Here is a 17,157-nt window from a genome sequence, read left to right as displayed (position 1 = left end):
TTCACTCATTTGCAAGCCCACTAACTAAGAGGTGAAGCATTGTTCTTAATGATTCATTTCATTCTTCCCCTCCATTGCTCTGTTTTTGCTACTTTTTGTCTTTGCTCTGCGTGTTTGGACTTTCTTGAATATGAAGCCGTAATGGGGAGTGGGCTATGGGATGACGAGACTGTGAGGGATTGGGACTCCTTGAATCTGCTTATCCTGAAGAGGTTACTAAGATCTTGGTAGATCAGTGTTTGAGCATATGAACAGAGAGCGGTCCGCACTGTGGATACCATTGTTGTCAGCGATCTGTATGGCAGAGGTGACTATTCTACCAATACTCCTATGGTTTTATGGGATGTATTAGGCTTGCAGAATTGGTTCTTTGAAGGCTGGTGGTTTGCCTAGTATGCGGGAGAGTTTAAAGCTATAGAATACGCAATTGCCTCGGATACATGGTCGGCAGGCTGCCTTGTGGTTGGATAGCTACTGTTTCTGGTGAAAAATGGTGTTGATCAGTTGGTGGAAATCATTAATTTCTGGGTACACCCACCATGGAAGAAACTAAGTGCATGAATCCAGATGCGTTGCACTATCGCTTCAGGATACAAATGGGTGTGAAGGTGGAGCCCTTTAAGCAAAGTTTCTGCATGCAAGAAGTCAGGGACGAGAGTGAGAAGGATGCTAAATAGTTGATCCGCAAGCCCATGATTACAACACTGACGTTAAGGAATCAGCATTTGGATCAAGAACCAATGTGTCTGACTCTGTAGATTCTGTTGTTGAAGTTGAGAAATTGAAGTTGGAGATGAAGATGCTGGAAACTGCACTCCAGGGGGCTGCAAGGCAAGCTCAGGCAATAGTAAATGAAGGAATGAGCCAAAGAGCAGTCCACCAGGCTATGTTCGAATCTGTAGCATTAATGGGAGCTAATCTCCTCCAAATCTCCTCCACACGCACCAGAAAATTTATCACCTCCAGTGGGTAGTGTCTCATCTGGGAGAGTTTGACAAGGCCTAAACTGTTAGAAACAATGACTTGGGTCTGTTTTGGTGAATTTGTTGAAATTCAATTTGGCAGAGAAGGCAGAGTGTGTGTGACAAGTGCAGTGGGTATATTGCTTCATGGGTCGTTGAGTTTTCTTCTATCCAAGGGCTACATTGTCCGTGGAATTGTTAGAGATCCCAGTGATGGAAATGATGCTCATTTGAAGAAACTTGAGAAAGCATCTGAGAACCTGAAACTCTTTTAAGGCAGACTTGCTGTAGAACAGAACTTTATCCTGCCTTTGAAGGATCTGATGGAGTGTTCCATACTGCCAGTCCCGTCCCTCCTACAACTGTAGCGAACCCCAAGGTGGAATTAACGAAGCCTCTTGCAGCAATCCTGATGTGATACATCTGGTGGTGTTCTGGAAGCTTATAATGAGCAAATATGAGATTTGCTAGTTACATGAATTTAACTGGGGTTATCAGAAGTGAACTTGAAATAAGGCAAGTGGGTGAAGAGACACGTCATGAGCTTGGTCAGGTTGAGGCATATGTGAACCATATGAGCGGGTCAGAGAGGTTTTACAATCTGGCAGTAATGTAAGGGTTGTCATCTCACCGGATGTTAGTGGGCATGGCATCACATACCCAAATACACCTACCCGCATGCATGGATACCACGTATACAAGGTCCTTCTCCATATCTCTATGCAGTCACTCTCTCTAATACCTGATTCACCCATTTTCTGCTACCCACGACTCCATTCATCACCTTTCGTCACCCAATCTGTCACCTCAACCTTTACACGCATCAAACTCATCCCATGCTCTTCATTTTCATCCCATATACACCACCTCACCCGACATCATCATTATCTTCAAGTGTTGGACGAAGAATCTTGAGTTGTTTCAATGGAACATCATTTCGGGTTGGCCATGGGAGGAGTACAAGAATAAACCTTAGCTTTTGGAGGATGAAACAGGTCAATATCAGTATCATGGTCAGCTTAAGGGTTTACAATCAGCAACTTACTACCTACTAATGATGCAAGGAAAGGAATTTGTTGCAATTCCAGCTGGATCTTGGTACGACTTTGACAAAGTTGCTCAATATAAATAAAAACCTCACCTTGGAGGAAGCAGAAAAGAAGGTGAAGAATAGGAGAAGGATTGCAGATAAATACCAAGGACGAGATGATGAAATTCGGCGTTGCATCCAGATATTATCTAGGGAGAACAAAGAAACAACCATGTCATTATTGGTGAGCCTGGTGTGGGAAAGACTGCAGTTGCTGAAGGCTTAGCTCAAAGGATTGTGCGCGGGGGGCGTTCCTGAACCTTTGATGAACAGAAAGTGGGTGCAGGGCTGTGAGTGGGGCAATGGAGTGCTGGGGCATTGGACAACAACAAAGAACTGCTACGGTGAGACTGCACCAATGCGTGGAATGACTTATCAGGAGCAATCATAATTAACAAGAAGCAGTGTGTCACTTACATGAACACATGCCTCAAATGTTGACATTTGAGCTCAGTGGAGAGGTTGGGGTCGACTAGCTGGCTGCAATCAACAAGGTTTGGGCATTTCAACAAGAGAGGAGATGAAATGCATGGAACCCATCTATACAGGATTGTTCGGGTTTTCTGAAAGTGGCAGTGAATGAACATGGAAGACCCGCATGAATGATTCCTGAATCTTAGAAAGTGTGAACAGGCTTGGGTTATTCACATCGGACGATCTCCAGCGAGTATTTGGATGTATGAGGATGCAGATATGTCGCCATTCCCAGTTTGGTCAGTATGTTATGAGAAGGAAAGATCCATTACTGCCGTTACTTCAATTAATATCCAAGCGCCAAAAGCTGTGGCCTATGATGCTGCTATACAGGCCGCGATCTTGAGCGGTGGGGGCGATAATGCCTTCAACACCTTTTTCAGCGAAACTGGTGCTGGAAAGCATATCCTTCGTGCTGTGTTTGTTGACCTTGAGCCCATTGTCCCAGCTTTTCCATCCAGAAGCACTTGAAGCGGTTGAATAAGCCTGCTGTCAAAACCATTAAGAGCTCAGATGGGGATTTAATAGACTGTGTTCACATTTCTCATCAACCAGCCTTTGATCATCCATTCCTGAAAAATCACACAATTCAGATGAAGCCCAATTACCACCTGGAAGGGCTTATAATGAAAGCAAAGTGTCTACAAAGCCTAAACAGAGGACAAATCCAATCACTTAGCTGTGGCATGTGAATGGTAAATGCCCTGAAGGCACCATACCCATCAGAAGAACAAAACAGGATGATATTCTTAGAGCAAGTTCAATGAAAAGATATGGAAGAAAGAAGCACAGAACCATTCCTCTGCCAAGGTCTGCAGATCCTGATCTCATCAATGGAGCGGCCATCAGCATGCAATTGCTTATGTTGAAGGAGATATATACATGGAGTTAAAGCCACCATTAATGTCTGGGAACCCAGAACACAGCAGCCAAACGAGTTCAGTTTGTCTCAGCTTTGGATATTGGGAGGTTCCTTTGGTGAAGACCTTAACAGCATTGAAGCTGGTTGGCAGGTCAGTCCAGATCTATATGGTGACAACAACACAAGACTGTTCATTACTAGACTAGTGATGCATATCAGGCCACAGGATCTACAATCTTCTCTGTTCAGGCTTTATCCAAATCAACAGTGAAATAGCAAGGGGTGCAAGCATCTCTCCTGTTTCTGCATTTAGAAATTCACCATATGATATAGTGTACTTGTCTGGAAGGATCCAAAGGAGGGAAACTGGTGGATGCAATTGGAAATGACTATGTATTGGGTTATTGGCCAGCTTTCCTATTCTCATACTTGGGTGACAGTGCCTCTATGATTGAGTGGGGAGTGAGGTGGTGAATTCAGAACCAGATGGTCAGCACACCTCAACTCAAATGGGCAGTGGGCGTTTCCCCGAAGAAGGTTTAGCAAGTCAAGCTACTTCAGGAATATTCAGATAGTTGATTCCTTCAATAACCTCAAGGCCCCTAAGGGCATTGGCACCTTCACTGAGCAGTCAAATTGCTATGATGTTCAGACATGCAGTAATGGGGACTGGGGCCATTACTTTTACTATGGAGGCCCTGGTGGAAATGCCGATTGCCCATGAAGATAAAAACACCTTTTCTCTCCCCATATCACCAGTCCGTGCCATATGCATCCATGGCTGCCACCCCATTAAAATCTGCTAGTGTTAGATCAGATGCATAGGCGTGAAACTGGGATTCACCAAAGGCTGCACCTGAGCCATCCTTGAGAGAGAGGAAATCGTTTTTATGGACTCATGATCAGCAAGGATCCCACATGAAAACTGATGCCTATCATACATCAAGTGATGTTAGTTGGTTTCAAGCTCGTTACCCGTTCTGCCACATGAAAAGTTGCACTTAATGATCAGAAGCATCCTAAGGACATCTAAAAAATAAGCATCAATCTGGAATAGAAGAGATTAGTGGCAGTGTGCTAGAAATCAAGCAAGAAAGAGGAGCTATGGGTGTGTCCCAGGGGGAGGATGCCAAGGTTTCGAAGAGGACACAAGCATCTTGGAATCATGGTCATGATGTAGAGGAAAATATAAATTCTTCTGTCAGAGTCTATGATATATGACTGATAAATGTGGTGGCCTAGAATCTGGAAGAAAATTGGTTCAAATGCAGGCAGCTGACATTGTCATTGAATCCTCCAAAATGTGTCATGACAGGAATATTACAACTTGAACAAATCATTAGGTCCCAAATTCAACAAGCTGGCTAATCCTCCGGAAAATGGATCCTGCTCATGCAACACATGGGAAATATAAAGGGCCTCTATGTGAAGATGAAGCATCATGCCGTTTAACTAATCCAAGTCTGGAAGATAGCAGGGGATGTTTTGTCTGCGTGAAGGGTCCTTGGCTGATATGGATTTGGCACTGGGGCAACTGAAGAAGATGGAGGAAAGTTATGCATGATCATGGAAACTTCTTGTGTCTTCGATCAGATATACAAAGAGCATCTCAATGGCATGCGCCCCGGTGGTGATAAAATTTACCATGTCTTTGATAACCAACTTCCTGCTGTTCTGAAAAGGTTGCAATTTGATGAAGCAATCATTCTTTCTGATACAATTCAATTGCTCTGGGACTTGACAGCTCAAGTGAGAAACTGAAAAGCTGAAAAGGCATCACTGAATGAAGAATCCCGTGAATTAACCTTCAGGAGAAGAATGATCTCAGATAAGAGAAGGACACGCCTTATAGCAATAAATATGATATGCCACTCAGCTTGATCCACGTTCCAGCTGATGAGCCTGGTGTTGGTAGTCTTGCATCAAAACAGACAATCTCTTCGCCCAATTCTGCCAGTGCTGGTTCTCAAGGATTCTTTGACTCGTGAACCAGGAATTAAGGTTCATCATACCAATATCCAAGCGTCAAAAGTTGTGGCCTATGGTGCTGCTGTGCAGGCTGCAATCTTGAGCGGTGAGGACAATGAAAAGGTCCAAGACCTATTGTTGTTGGATGTCACCCCTCTCTTCCTTGGTTCGGAGACTGCTGGTGGTGTTATGACTGTCTTGATTCCAAGGAATACAATATGTGCAGCTTGCTATGAGAATGCTAGAAGCATAGTTGCATTCATCAACAAGTTTGAAAATGATAAGGGATTCGATAAATCCAATAACTCCACGGTCTTTCCTGCAAATTCCTCCAAGGGATTTTCAAATGCTTTGAAATGGGTGCAGGAAATGAAAGAGATAGAAGAGGAACTTAACGAGAAATTGAGCTTTCTTGGAGGATTTGCTGCCGCTTTCGAAGACCAAATTCACACTCATGTTGAAGTCAAGCCAGGCCACAATGGACCTTCTCTATGTGCACATAGAACATTATTGGCAACAAGGTCAGAGATCTTCAAGAACATGCTGGACTCAGATGGATGCAAAGCTGCACTCAGTAACACCATAACGCTCCCGGAATTGAACCATGAAGAGCTTGATTCTCTCCTTGAGTTCCTCTATAGTGGAGCCATGACTGCAGGGCAAGATTATGAAGCAGTGAACAATGCTGGGCACATGGATTCTTACATGATTGTTATCCTTAACGACCACAGGCGGGTTTCATTACTCACTGCTACTCTAGATGGGCCCATACCACCTGTAGGAGCTTTGAGCAGTGCTCTTAATAGGTTACAATCAAACAGACCTCTTAGAGAATTATGAGAGGTTACCAAGGGCGTTACGAACAGATTGGCGGATCGATGCATGAATTGGCTGCAAAAGTTGATGAATATGCTCGTGGGATGGTCAGTGGTTCTGGATCAACACTTTTTGAAGAGCTTGGACTCTACTATATGGGTCCTGTTGATGGCCATAACATAGATGACCTCGTCACCATTCTCAAGGAGGTTAAGAGTACCAAGACAACAGGTCCAGTTTTGATCCATGTTGTCATAGAGAAAGGCCGCGGATATCCATATGCTGAGAAAGCTGCAGATCAACAACTTCAAAGTAGGGTACCATTCGCACCTCAGGTCCACGTGCATGGCCATCTTTGGGCTATAATGCCATTTCCCATTTCACCATCTCTAATTTGGAAAAATATTCTTTTAAATCACTTTCTTTAAATAATTTTCTAGGTCTTAGTTTGTTTCAAAATAATTTCAAACTCATCCGTTTTTCATCCTTAGTTTTTTTCTTAGATTCCAAAAATCCATTTTTCCAAATAAAATTTTGCTGCCACTCTTCTTCTTGGCAAGCCATTTTCACATCTCTTTTGATTTTTTAAAATGTTTTTAAAATAAGCAAGAATCAAATTTTGTAATTCCTAATGATGGAATTTACGGATTTGGTTCATGCAAAATAAACGGGCTTTGGTGGGGGCCCTACATCAAATAAATTTTCTTCAAAATAAAACCGAAATTGAATGAAATGTCATGCATGATATTGGTGCTTCCTTATTTGGTTTAGTGGCATGTGCGACATATCTCGTGATTGTTATTATGCACTAATCCCATTTTGTGATAGCGCGTTGCCGTTTGCTGATCAGGTACGCATCCACTCTCACTTCAGTTATCCTTTGTTGCATATTCGGATATTCATATGTGCATGATCGATTCGAGTATTCATTGATGTTCTCATTGGTTGCCATGTTAGCTTCATTTTATTAGTAGAGACCCGACTTTAGGGACTTAGAGGGGTGCTACGGTCTTTACCGTACCTTCCCGATAAGTAACCTGACCCCCGAACCCGATCCGGTTTTTTTCGTAGATCACCTTTTCCAAAACAAGGAGTCACACTTAGGGTTTTTCTTTCTTATTTTGTTTACCCTTTTAAAAATAAAACAAAAATAAGTGGCGACTCCAAGTCATTTTCAAAGAATCAATAAAAATCAATTCTTCAAATAAAAATCGAGCTCGCCATCGAGTGGGAAACGCATTGAGCCGAAATGCGGGGTCCACAATAAGTTATCTCATTATTTATATTCAATTAATATGAAAAATAAATCTATCATCTTTTTATCTCGGATATATTAATCCTAAATTAAGGTCGAAAATATATATATCTCATATATTATAAATTTATTTTTCAATCATTTTTTTATATTATAAAATTAAATCTTTGGTTAAAAAAGAATCAAAAAATATTTATAAAATGTATTGTCAAATAATATTAATATATGTATTATTTTTATATATTAAATAATATAATATAAAAAGATTTATAAAGTTTAAATACTTTAATCATAAATATTGTTAAATTATAAGAGAAATTTCAAAATTTTTTATATAAAAAATATTATATTATAATATAATTTTTTATATATATTATTTATTTTATATAAATAAGCAAACGTTAGCTGGCAACCACCAAACGTATCTTAAAGATGTCAATAAAATGTTTAACGCATGAATTCAATTAATTTGGAGGAATTAAAATTCCTTGGAGCAAATGGAGTAATGACCAAAAATAACTTATTTTAGGTAATATTAAGTTTATAAATATTGGAGTAAAAACCGACAATAATTGGGAATAAAATTAAAAGATTTAAAGGGGTGATGAATATGAGGTGATTAATCTAAACCCATAATCCAGTGGGTTGTTACGATGTTCATATGTCAATGGAAACCAACCAAACAGCTTGTAGTTGGAAACTGATGCTACACCAAAATTCAAGGGGGGCATTTTCTATACTACAAGGGTTTGAAATGGAAATCCTGTTTCCATTTTCTGAGGGTTACAGTAACAACCAATACATCCTCCTGAGTCCTGAGCAACCAATCAACCAATCAAAGAATTGCTGTACATTGTCCTACTCCTGCCTACTTTCAGGTTTATTACACAACCACTGTTCAACACAAAAGCCCCTCTTCTTCATTCTCCAAATATCCTTCCCCCATCCCCCATGACGGATCAGCTTCCAGTAATCATTCTGTTCTACAGTACTGATTCTACAACATCAGCTCCAAGTCACTTTCTATAATGCCTAAAATTCTTTCATCTGTGTAATCTTCTTCTTTCCCCTTCTTTTTTTCCTCCAACCATTCTATAAGGGCGTGATTCCACACATTGGTTTCATGCCAAAATTCAAACATTAGTTTCCCTGAGCCTCCCCGGTGTTTTGAAGCCTCACTTGCTCATGAGCTTTCAGTGCCTCTGAAGTGAAATTCTCCAAAGCCTCAAAAATAGGGATCAGACCTGCTTGCAAACTGGCAGAGGCTTGCGGCGGGCACCAGTTTAATGGCCCCCTTATGCTCGGTTCTCTCTTCAGCTATTCTCTTTCTCATTGAATCCAAATCCACTCTCAGATCATCCAGTGGTGAAATTCCGCTTTCAGAGGCAACAATTGAGACCGCTGTTTTCTCTGACAATGCATCTTGCTCATGGTCAATTCTCTTCATCTCCATGCGAAGTGTTTTTAGCCTCTTCTGAAAATCCTTTGAAAGGTAATCTACTTTGAGCCTTTGAACTTGCTCCCCGTCCTGCCTGTCCCATAACTGGTGCAATTTCATAGCAAAATCTTGCAAGGCATCTGCTACTGCAGCTTCTGAAATTCTTTCCATGGATTGGTACCAATCATGACACATTACGAAGATTGCTGGAGCTCCAATCCGGCCTGGAGAGAAGGGGAAAATTCCATCATCCGTTTCTTCAGGTACATGAAGAAGGCACCTCAATAGCCACCCATTCAAGGACTCAACATAGCTCTTTTGGATGTTAACCCAATTGTTAAAACGGGTGCACCAATTCAGGAGCTCCATTTCGAGTTCTACAGTTGCTCTCAAGCTCAAATCTCTTCTAAAACCTGTTCGTGCTTTCAGAGTGCGAGTTTTACTCTCTAATATGGCTTGGAACTGCTTTTGATGACACTTGAGCATGGACTTCCACATTCTGATCAATCTACAAAATATAATGTGATTTGTCACTTAAATGTGCTTTCAGAGTACATTTGCTAGTTTAGATCAACGTAGAACAACAATTCTTTTTTCTTGTTTGCCAATCAAAAAGAAACAAAAAAAGAAGGAAAAAACATCAATGTACAACAACAATAATCACTTGTGAGAAAATCAGGGCTTTCAGACTTGGAAAACAACAAAATTTGGGGGCCCAAGGGTCATTCAATTATGAATATGTATTTGCAATCAAATGACTCATTGGTATTAGCAGAAATCCCACATGCTCTTTTCTCCCCTCTCTAAAGAAGCTTTGTGATTCTAATAAATGTTTGGCCTGGCATTTTATGCAAACTATGGTTTCCTTTTAGCACTCTATTATTGATGTTTCCACTAAAATTTTATTCAATTACCACAGAACTTAAGATTCAAACTTTTTCTAGTTATTCACACACAATATGACTAACTATTGTATGGCAGACAGATAATCTTTCATGGAAAGATTACAATTAAGACAGCAGATCACACCCCAAATTGAATACAATTACAAAAGAGAGCCTAAATTTGGCAAGATGACACCAACAGGTATTTTGTAACCAAGAGTTCAATGAAGTCAAATCACAGCACTGCAGCAGTGGGCACACAAATTTCAGTAGTGAAGTTCAGTGAAAAAGAAATCAATCCTCACATTCTTGGCAATGACTGTGAAAGCCACATTTATGCTGATTTGGAAGCAAACTTCAAGGGTGAAACCCATCATAATTTTAATAATTTAAATTTAACTATTAAAATGAAATTTAAAAAAAAAAAACAACAATAAGGGAGGAGAGAGAGAGAGCACAATGGAAAAACATGTCTGGGATTACATCCTATATGGGTTCTAGCACATATATGGATCCATACAATGAAGGCCCATAAACCATGAGAATAACAAATGTAAACTAAACAGAGAAGAGATGAAATTTAGTTACTGTACCCATGAATCAATTCGGTGAGTAGGGGCTGCAATTCTTCATCCCTCAACTTGTGTATCCTGCCTGAGATTGCATCAACAGATCTGATACAAACATTAATTTTTGTCAGCAACTTTCTTATTGAAGCCTGGGTAGCATCAATTTTACTGGACTCAGCTCCTCCGTTATCCAAAGCTCTAAGCCTCCTGCACTTCTTTTCATAGATAATCCGAAGCCTTTCCTCATCCTAAAATCACCAGAACGCATAACAAGTAAAGCAAGATTGCACCAGAACTGCAATAATATTAGCACCTTAATCCAGAAAGCAGAGCAATGTAAACAGAAAAAGATAAAAGAGAACTAACAGATCCACAATTCGTATCACAATACAAGAAGTAACATTGAATTCAAATCTGAGATTACTTTTCTAATTTTTCCCAGCAAACTTTATAACATCATTAGGTTCATTTATGTCAGAACTTCTAAAATTGACACATCATAAGCCCAACAATAAGTTGATTCTAATCACAGAATCACAACTTTGAGCATTGGAATTTTCAAAGATTTATTAAAAGAACCCCTCAAATAAGTACATACTGAACACACAGTGACCAGCTACAGGAGTTTTTATTGTGAGAGTGGAGAAAATAAACAAGGGAAAAGAAGAGAAGATAAAGCTGGAGCACTTTCTTCAGTTATTTTTGTGAGAGTGGAGACTTAGTGAGGAGAAATGGTTGGCCTGATCCAAGTCCTTTGGTAAAACACTTGCACCTTGGCAGAACTGTTGTACACACCTTCCATTCAAAGTTTTATCTCCTAATATCACCCTAACTCACCCCCTTTATGGGCAAACCAAACAGGAAAAAATTGAGAGGTTTATAAATTTTCTCCTCTCTTCACCCCTCTTCACTTCCCTTCTCCTCTCTTTACTATAGGAATGGTCAAGGACAAGTAACCACTGATAGCACCTTTCCTGGCCCTTCCTCTCTAACAGAATTAAAGAGTTATCCAATCGACAGGTGACAACATGGAGATTTATTTTTCTAGGAAGTGCGGTACACCAATGGTGATCCATCACAGAGTGAAGGACCATGATACCATAAGATCATAATGATCCTAAAGCAGCAGACTATCCCCTAAAAAGCCACTGTCGAAGCAACTTAAGGACTGCATACAATTTGGTCAAGAAAGTAACCTGACAACTAGCAATCAATTGGAGGTTGATAACACTAAGAAGAAATTGGTCTTCAGAAGCTTCCAGCTCCCCAGTGTTCACATAAGCTAATCAAAGTTAACTGCACTAACAATTCCTTTGCTGGAAAAGCAATATGTATACATGTATGTGTGTGTATCAAATTCACATAAGCTAATCAAAGTTACTGCATGAAAAATTCCTTTGCAGGAAAAGCAATATGCATACATGCATGCGTGTGCATCAAATTCAAATTTTCCAAATATCTGATTATTTCAGGACATGATTTGAGTTGGATTGGGTCGTAAATCAATTCCAATTACAGAAATCGACAATCGCTTGTTTACTAGAAAGATATGGGCTTCATCCTGTCCTTGATAATCAGAGCCCAAAGAAGATAAACAATTTTTTTCTCTTTTTGAACCATGCACTCATTTTGGAAATGACAATTAGTCTCACCTACTTCTTTCCTATATTTCCCTCCTCTAATTAACTATGTTACTCATGTCCATGCATTTGTAGCAGTGTCCTTAAATTCCTAGTCATATTCATACATTGTAAATACATGCCTGCCATAGGAAAAGACATCACAAACATGATAATAGACGGAGTACCATCCTTAGAAGAGTTTGAATTTGGCAAAATATCAAGAGAAAAAACTGAAATAAATAAATAAATAAATAATGTGTCATCTGAAGGGCCAAGTATTTGAATAAAAAATGTGTCGCTTTTATACAATTTTTTTTTCTCTTTTTTTCCCCCTTTTTTGGTAGGTTCATGTCCACACACACATACCTTAACTTCCTTATATAGTTTCTTCTCCCATGCATACAACTTGTCCAAAGTTGATGAAAGTTTGTTTGGCTTCGTATAGATATCCTTCCAGGAATCCCCATAGTAGGCTTTTGCCATTTTCATTGTGCTGTAAGCCATTTGTACAGACTGACTGGATGGAAGGTGTGAAGATGAGGTTGAAGGGGCTATAAGATACAAGATCCTGGACAAGATCACTGCATGAAAACATGCAAACTCCAGTAAGCACCCAGCCAAATGCCTGTTTGTGGGATATAATCTTCATTTCTTCAATGAAGTAAATCTATCAGCTCAAAGAAAAATTCTTCATGAAACATTAAAGGAAAATATAACAGAGATTATTGGGGATGGACTAACATTCAACTTAAGAAGGTCATGTTTTACTTCCAACTCTTGTTTGTATCTCCATGAAGTAATCATGGATATTCCACTTTACAACTTCTTGTAAATGAGTAATTTTATATGATGCGCTTAAAAGATGAGTAATTTTGTAAATATAGGCTCAAGCAGGAGGGAATATCTTATAGTGTTAATTTTAAATATTTTACCCTAGTATATGTTTCTGTACATCAACACATCATAACTTCCAGAGAACAGACTAGAGCAGGAAATAGTATGGAAAACAGTTCACTGCACCGGGCGGGGGGAAGAAAAAGAAAGAAAGAAACTTCCAGAGATCAGAATTGAATAAAAGAAGCAAATAACATCAGAAAAGAAGGTAGAAAAGAAAGTAAGGAATACTCATTAAAATGTTAATATTTAACACTCAAGCTGCTGATGTGTTTCCCCATCATTTTTGTGAGAATCTTCATGTGTTTTATTATGCATCCCCATTTGCAATCTCTTCTATGAAAAAAAAATACGTTGTTCCTGTTTCCTCTGGAAAAATGTTGAACTCTTCAATGATAACCATTCATACAACTACAATCTCTAGGAGACATTAAAGATGTATTGGTTAGTATATCAGAGCTGTCCAATAAAAGACAATAATCAACGCAATTGATAGGAAGCATAAAAATAAAATTGAACTCAAAGCTATATCTAGGATTACAGATGGCAATAGCAAAACCTTAAGCAATAGAATAACAAAAAAGAGATGCAAGAAATACAGAGGCAGCTGCTCTGGAACTGGTTATGAAAGGTGCTACAAACATTTTTTCGGGAACAGAGAGTATACATGCAAATAAATTTTAATAGTAACTCTATCTATTTCTCATTCTAAATTTCGGAAGAACGGTTATTTTCAGTTCACCTTTTCACAGGATCTTTCCACTCAGAAGGCCATAAGGCTCAGAGACAAAAATGTTTTTCAAAATCCCTTTCATCATGATCATACTGGTGAAAACATTAGTAGCAGCATGTAATTCAATACGTCTTTAAATTGACGGTGCATTGGAGATAGTGTCACAACACAAAATTAATAAGCAATGAAAATAACCACTCAGGCAATTTATGATAAAGAAATAAACTGCAATAATCGAAATCCAACCTTTAAATACAGTGCCTCTAGGCTGATAAGGCAACTTGCCCACCTCGAGCAACATTGAAACCTCTTTCCCATAACCAGATGCTGTCTCAAATTCATCCCTGATTTCCTTGACAACCCCTGAAGGTCTCGTGTGCCATGGGCAGACAATGTCGTCATGCTACTCTGTTTGGAGGATTCAATATCATGCACTGATGCCTCTTCAAAACTGACCGATTTTTTCTTTGTCGACCCCTCTTCAGAGCTCATCGATACAATGGTATCAGGGCTGCTCTTTATCTCTTTTCCTTCTCTTCCTTGGGCTGATTGCGTGTTCTCACTCTTTTTTGATGGCACTGTCCATGAATTGTCTTCACCACGCTTCACTGGTACTGCCCTTGAAGTACCTTCGCCTGAATTTCTATTTACATAATCATTCAATTTCTTTTCTTTTTGGTGAACCGCTTTCGTCACTTCTTGCTCTGTTTCATCTTCCAAATCGGGAATTCCCTCTCTCTCCCTCACTTCCTTCGAATCAGGACTACTACCTGCAGCTGATCCGTGTCTACTCTGTGAATAATAACTTGGGTAAACACTATCATATGAATCAAATGGATTCAAAAAGTCCCAGGCAGAGACCTTGGGTGAAGGAGGGGATGGTGGAGCAGCTCGAGGACTCGGTTGTGAATTATAATGAGGATCCCCATAGTACCCTCCATTCGCGTATGGATAGCCTGGATAAGCGTAACCAGAGTTCCCCCATTGCTCATTCTCCGTTGGAGATCTTTGCACCTCCTCGTACACCACATTTGGTGGGGCAGGAGAGGACTTCATGTAATATGAATATGAATTCATTCCAGGTGGGCTCCAACCCATTGGAGGAGACGAATTATACCGCCTCTCCAATTCTGGAGAGTCCTCGATATGAATGTGACCAGATGAAGAACCCAATTCAGATTCCGACCCAGATGATAAATGCAGGTGAGACCCTTCCCCTGCGTCCTCTTCCGGCGTATGAGGCGAAACTGTATGTGGAATCGAAGTTGACGAAGACGAACCTTTATTATTACCACTATTATTCCTGTTTTTCCTCTTTCCTTCCTGTGAGGGCAACGTGAGAACCGGCGAATCCAACGGCGAAGTGGCACCAATCACGAGCTCTTCGTCGACGAATCGGCGAAGAGCATCACCAACATCCTTCAAGGATCGGAAGTAAGAAATGTGAGCGGAAGCGAGAGCGTAACGGTGCTCCGCGGCGGCCCTGATCAACTCCTTACGCTCTCTGCAAAGAGTTACCAACGGATAATCATCAACCTTGGAGCCTCCGCAGCCCATATCAAGCACCACCTCCACCACCACCACCGACAAAACCCTAATCCAAACCCTAGATCATCTCCACCAGCACCACTCGCACACATCATCGCCTTCCCTCCCGTCCATACAAATGCACAATACAAACACAACCACCAAGCATGCCGAACCCCAGCGCCTGTACACCGGATCCGAACAAGATCTATATAAACAGAAACCGAGTTCCAGAGACACACACAAACCCTAGAAGAAACACAGAAAAGTAGACGACGAAGAAATATATGCTGCAACAGAGGAGAAAGTAGACTGAAATCTGACCGTTTAGATTGATGAAATGGACTCGTTACCGTCCATGCGAGAGAGAATGAGAAAGAATGGTGTGAATCGATGAAAGAGAGAGAAAGAAAGGAAGAGCGATTTGATTGTTTTTATTGAAGTAGTAGTTACAGTGAATTGTGGGGAAAATAAAAAATGGAAAATGCATGGAGATGTGTGAAGCAGGAGAGAAGTTTTGGGTGAATTGAAAAATGGTTTGGGTTTCAGAGATGCGCAGAGTTGCAGAAGTGTCGTGGAACCCGCCATTGGTAATGGTAGTTGTCATTATTATTGAAACCCACTGTCTCTTTCTTTCTTCCTCCCTCCCCTTCTCCCCCTCTCCCTCCTTCTCTCTCTGCGGTTATTCCAACTGGAATGATTCCACGCGCCTCCTTCTTTTTCCTCTTCTTTGACCAAACTACCCTCCCGCCGTGTTTACATTGAATCGGAAATTAATTCATTTTAGAGCCGTTGCCAATAAAATCGTTCTTATGTCGTTTATTTCAAACAAGGTAGGTCTTGATATATTTTATTACTAACAATACGACAAAATATGTAGTATATGTTGTTTATGTTTGTAACCATTTTGGAAACTGTCTTTAAAATTTATTTCTTAAAAATAGTTTTCAAAAATTAATTTTGTTAAGGAATTTGGAATTTGAAATTTGACATTTTTATATAATTTTATTTATGATATTTTATTTTTAATTATTCTTCATATTTATTTCATTATTATTTAAAACAATCCTTAAAAATATAATTGAAAGTTATTATATTTCTCAAAAATAATTTTTTTTTGTTTTGAAAAATATGAATTATTTTCTATTTTTTCTTTCCTAAAAATAGAAAACTATTCTTAAAAATACTTAAAGTTGATTTGATCATATAATTTAAAAATAGTTTTCTATTTTTTAAAATAGAAAATACTCATTATTGTTTGAAAATAAATTTTAAAAATAAATTAAAATATAACAATTAAAAAAAAAGTAATAGTTTCACTAACTTTTAATTTTTAAATTTTAAAATAAATTTTAAAAATAAGTTTAAAAAAAATATGATCAAATCGATATTCTTTTTTTTTTTTTGTTTTTAAAAGCTTGTAAAAACAACTCTTAACTATTTTTTAAAAATGATTTTTATTTGATTTTGTTTTTAGATAACAAAATTAAATAGGATTATAAATTTTTAAAAACAATTTTCTGTTTTAAAAATCAAAATATTGTTTTTAAATTATCGGATGAAACCGACACTTATAAACTCTTAAATTTAAATTAAAAAGCACAGTTTTAGAAATTACAAAGAATAATAATCAGAATTATTTTAATTTTCAGGGATTACAAAAGAATGACGTAATTTACTTTCCAGATACGGCTTTCTGGAATACAATTCTTTTCAAAATGCAAAGTTTTGAAACTTTGAATCTCTTTATTAAAGAGACCACAAATATTATTCCATTGAAACGTGTGATAATGTTTTGACTTACCAGAACATTGCGGAATTACCAAACTGCCCTCCACGTGGAAAAAAATATATATCACATATATTAAAATAGAGATTAGTTGTTTCATGAAAGAGACGTGGACGTATTTATAAAAGGGGGTTGTTGTAGTTAAGTGAAGATCTGATAGACTGCCCACTTTCCACCAATCAGGAAAGCTCTTTTTAAATGGGTTGGGCTGATTCCGACCAACCGGTTGGACCCGCTGGGCCATGGGCCCACAAACCTTACCAAAATCAACTTT

General features: G+C 38.9%; 2 pseudogenes; one reads left to right on the top strand and one right to left on the bottom strand.

The window, feature by feature from the left end:
• Window positions 1–539: 539 nt before the first annotated feature.
• Window positions 540–4,121, top strand: LOC117907094 (annotated as a pseudogene).
• Window positions 4,122–8,029: 3,908 nt separating this feature from the next.
• On the bottom strand, window positions 8,030–15,731 carry LOC117907642 (annotated as a pseudogene).
• Between the last annotated feature and the right edge of the window lie 1,426 nt (window positions 15,732–17,157).

This window comes from Vitis riparia, chromosome 18 (assembly GCF_004353265.1).
Source record: "Vitis riparia cultivar Riparia Gloire de Montpellier isolate 1030 chromosome 18, EGFV_Vit.rip_1.0, whole genome shotgun sequence".
Classification (NCBI taxonomy): Eukaryota; Viridiplantae; Streptophyta; class Magnoliopsida; order Vitales; family Vitaceae; genus Vitis; species Vitis riparia.
Note: the sequence above shows the minus strand (reverse complement) of the source record. Positions and strands in the feature narration are given on the sequence as shown.